This window comes from Oratosquilla oratoria, chromosome 16 (genome assembly GCF_046742065.1).
Source record: "Oratosquilla oratoria isolate Oo_2021 chromosome 16, ASM4674206v1, whole genome shotgun sequence".
Lineage (NCBI taxonomy): Eukaryota > Metazoa > Arthropoda > Malacostraca > Stomatopoda > Squillidae > Oratosquilla > Oratosquilla oratoria.
The window spans coordinates 40,432,401-40,437,400 of NC_134792.1; the positions used below are offsets into that span (position 1 = coordinate 40,432,401).

Genomic DNA, 5,000 nt, shown 5'->3' on the forward strand with positions numbered 1-5,000 from the left:
ACAGATGAATAAAGGGGAAACATATCTTCCACAGGCCAATGAAAGCCATACCCAATGAATACAGCGAAGTATGACGGATCACATTGAGCAAATTCCGTGTGACACCCACGGGCCGTGCGTTATCATGTAGTCCAGCGAGACGGACGTCAGAGAGGACCATCTCCCTGTCCCTTGTTTTCAAACCCTATCAACTCCTTCCCCTGCCATCTCGAGGTGCAACCCCGAGGGGTTGACACTCGGTCCCCAGACCGGGGCCAAGATCTATCACCTTCAAGTGTATTTCCTCCACATTTTCATATAAGGAGAGTTGGCAACCGGCGACTGCTCCCTTCTCGTTATCACTATCAACCGATGAGAAAGTTCAACACAATACAACACAGATAGGACTTCCAAGTCTCTTTCCGGGAACCGTTGCCAGCCGCTTGAGGCATATGACGTTGTCAGGTACACTATGCTTTTCTGAATACGAACCACGAGGTGACAATGTGAGGTTCCCGAAAGTAAAAGGACCGTGATCCCCTCCACTGCCTTCTGAATGCGCTCGTACAATAGACCAAAAAAGTATCTTTATCCATTACAATGATTGATATCATCTGAGAATCGGTGCTGCAGCGTCTCCTTGAATAAAGACAGGTTATCATTTCATTTCCCAGTAAAGATCACTCGTAACTGTATAGTAATTACTATATCGACGTGAAAACGTTACATATCTTTCAAAAAACATTGTCATTTGTGTCATATTTCTTCATATAACATATTAATTATCTCTCTACATTCCATTGGAGTGAACCTTAAAGAATTTTGTTCTGGCTAGCATGAAATGATTTTAATGTGCTTAGAGGTACCTATAGTGGTTATCGGAATTCTGATGTACTTCATTGAGGAAATATACACTCGTGGACTATGCATTTGGGTGTAGATATCACGGATGCCATTTTGTGGAAAATTTCCACAATTTGTGGGAGAAATTTGAAGAATCATATATAGAATTTGAAGACTTATATGTTGTAATGAGCTTATTTGTGTATATAATAATTCCTTCTTTTTGTAGGAAAAAATGTGGAAATCCAGATTTCCTTGTGGGAATTTTGTGGAAAATCTCACTCATTCGTGGAAACTGGCATAGATCACAGTGGCAACACTGGTTTGTTTGTATATATATATATATATATATATATATATATATATATATATATATATATATATATATATATATATATATATATATATATATATATGGGTCAGTGGTTCACAGCCTGGAGTCCATGGCACCCAAGGGAGCGATGACAAGAATTTAAGGTGGATATGGCCTGTTGTTACATAGTATATATTCTGTATGATATGAGGAATCTGGTTGTTAGACATATCACAGAATCTATCAAATATAAGATGTTTATGACTGTCAACTTGGTAATAAGGCAAAGGGTTTCATAAACATTCTATCATCATTTTTCCTTACTTTTTTTTTTTTTTTTGTAGGGTGGGTTTCTGGAGAAAAATGAAGAGGAACCAAACGAATATTCAGAGTTCTTAAAGAGAAGGGGATGGAGTGAAACAAGTTGAAAACCAATGGAATAGATACAGACTAACATATAACTCCTCTGCTGAAAATCACCTACTATGTCCTTCCTATGCATAAGCTCCTGCGTTCATGTTCGTTTATTTTCATTTTAGGCTTTCTTTTAAAGAACTTTGGAGAATGTTAATCTGCAGTGGATGCACTCTTTCGCACGGTTATCCTTCATTTTTCTTATTCAACATCTTTCCTTACCTGTCTAATTATTCATTAATTCATCCCAAATACATTTAGATGGAATGGAGTTAAGGTAAGTGGGTTTGTTGGTGCTGTGGTGGGTTAGTTATGGACCAAAAGGTCTCCTGTCAGCATGCTCAGCCTTTGTAACCCTTTGTAATCCTTTGAGTTCGGCCTCTACCCTTATAAAGGGAATTATGATCTTGGTACATCTTCTATGTATACATTTTTCTAAATATGGTCACGTTACATTTCCTTTATTAATTTTCCTAGAACATGTTCAGTATAAACTATTCATCATAATTTTTTTTCCTGATTAAAAGAATATCTTTTACTATTTAATACTTCTGGAGGAGCTGTCTTTTTCTCACGTTGTGATACATCTTCCCATGTTACGTCTCCTCGAAGTCCGAGGTCTTTGTGGTCCGTCCCATTCAGTCCACGGCTATTCATGAAAACGCTGTCCGCTAAAGGACCTTCTAATGCGCCCCGTCTTCCCACCTTTTTCAGTGGCTACCATTGTGTGTACGTGTGTATGTATGTGCGTGTGTATGTGTGTGTGTGTGTGTGTGTGTGTGTGTGTGTGTGTGTGTGTGTGTGTGTGTGTGTGTGTGTGTGTGTGTATGTGTGTGTGTGTGTGTATGTGTGTGTGTGTGTATGTGTGTGTATGTGTATATGTGTGTGTATGTGTGTGTGTGTGTATGTGTGTGTGTGTGTGTATGTGTGTGTGTGTATGTGTGTGTATGTGTATATGTGTGTGTATGTGTATATGTGTGTGTGTGTGTGTGTGTGTGTGTGTGTGTGTGTGTGTGTGTGTGTGTGTGTGTGTGTGTGTGTGTGTGTGTGTGTGTGTGTGTGTGTGTGTGTGTGTGTGTGTGTGTGTGTGTGTGTGTGTGTGTGTGTGTGTGTGTGTGTGTGTGTGTGTGTGTGTGTGTGTGTGTGTGTGTGTGTGTGTGTGTGTGTGTGTGTGTGTGTGTATGCGCTCACACACACATATACCCACCAAAGTTTAATTATTACTTGTGTATGACAAAGACAAAAAAGCGAGAAAGAGCATAGGAAAGTAAGAGGTGGGAGAGAGAAAGCAAAAACAAAGAACAACGAACAAGAGATTAAAAAAAAAAAAACTGCATTTCCTAAAGGCCCAATATGCATTCCGTCCCTACACGCATCTGCGTTTGAGCCCTGGTGAGCTTGTGCGTGCGTGCGTGCGTTCGCGCGCTTTCGCAAGACAGGGTAGCTATCAGGTAGTATAAATACAACTTCAAGAGGCCATACGCTCTTGTGGACTCTCCTGCGTGGCCTCTTCTCCAACCCAGGCTCCTCTGTCTACCTCTCCTTCCTGTCTGTCAAGCTTTCGTTTCTGTCCTTCAGTCCTCCTAGGTTCTCGAACTTTCTCACTCCATTCCCCCGCTTCACGAACTTTTAACATTCGTGTGGCTACCCCTTCATCTTTCTCCAAAATCCCACCCTACCAAAATAAATAAATAAATAAATAAATAAATAAATAAAATGAAATAATAATAATATGTTGATGAAGAGAAACCCTTTGCTTTTATTACAAAGTTAACAATCACAATTATCTTATATTTGATATTATTGTGTTATGCTTAACTTAGGTCACTAGACTACATTTTACAGAAATGTATAGTTTGTAACAGCAGGCCATGGCCACCCTAAATTCTTGTCATGGGTCCCTTAGGGGACCAGGGACCCCAGGGACCCATGACAGCCTTCTCACCCTTCCCTATCCTATGAAGGACCTCCTACACATGTGGCCTTCTCAGCCTTCCCTATCCTATGAAGGACCTCCTACACATGTGACCTTATATAAGGACATAACATAAAAACACAAGAATGAAGGAGACTGCAAGAAATTATAAAGCATACACTAGGCAGTTCCATATCCATTACCACCTATCATTCCCATCCAGAAAGTTGTCTAACCTTTTCTTAAAACAACCGGTAGTTTCAGCGCTCATTACGTGGTTGTTAGGTCTATTCCATTCGTGGACCACTCTGTCAGCCTTCGCTTAACCAGGTCAATCTTTGATTCCGCGACCTCGTTGAAACTAGCGTTACAGAAACTACAAAGGATAACAAAGGAAGGATTACAAAGGCGGAGCATGCCGACGAGAGACCTTTTGGTCCATAACTAGCTCGGATGCGGAAAAGAATATAAAAATGATAAATAGATAAAAAAAAAAATAATAAATCAATAAAAATTATAATATAAGTAATGATAAATAAGATAAATGTATAAGTGTAGTTGTAGGTGGTTAATGACAGACAACTCTATTCTCCTGACTTGGGGTCAACGTGGGGTCTCGGTCGACAGAGAGCTCGTTTCGGCCCGAGACCGCTCCACCCCGCCCCCATCAACTGAAGAGAATTGTCTGGTTTTAACCATAATGAAACAAAAAGGTCAGTACCAAAGCGGCAGTGAATCTTACGTCCTGATTCTTCAGTAATACATTAAAGATAAATGAATAAAAAGATAAATAAAAAGATAAATAAATAAATAAATAAAAAGATAAATAAATAAATAAGTACATAAATAAAATGAATAAATAGCTAAATAGATAAATAAAAAGATAAATAAATAAATAAATAAAGACAAATAAATATACATAAATAAAATAAATAGCTAAATAGATAAATAAATAGGTAGATAAGTAGATAAATAAATAGATAAACAAATATACGAATAAATAAAAATAGAAATAAAAGGCGCCTTTGGATTGAAGAGGATAAAAATTTTCATTAATGTGACACACTTTATATTCTTTATTCTTTTGATCCAATAGATATTTCCTCATAAAGGAAACTGGGGCAAAGCAACTCTTAAACTTTGAAAGTAGAACACAAAGACAATAACGAACTTCGACTTGCGAAGTTGATTCAATGATCAGTACTCTACGACATGACATTTTCGTTACGTCTTTGTTGTGAATCCTAAGCATATATCACAATATAATTATCATACTACATATCTACATATGTAAGCGTGGCTTTTATATTATGAATCATCCTTTCCTAGTCTCGAATATATTTACAGAGCCTGAAAGCACCTGGCCCAAAACAGGATTCCCGTTTTCTGCAGTGATCCATTTTCTGTGGCAAGAGGGTAGCCTTAGACTACAGCATCATATTTCACGGCGACTCCCGCTGGTTATGGTACTATTTATTTATTTATTTATTTATTTATTTATTTATTCATTCATTGCATAGATAATATATACTTTGT

At 38.0% G+C, this 5,000-nt stretch overlaps 1 protein-coding gene across 3 annotated transcripts in view; it reads right to left on the reverse strand.

Moving 5' to 3' along the window:
- cv-c (RhoGTPase activating protein) overlaps positions 1-5,000 on the reverse strand; it is a 1,018,432-nt gene that overhangs the window by 556,664 nt on the left and 456,768 nt on the right. The gene's annotated exons all lie outside the window — the stretch shown is intronic.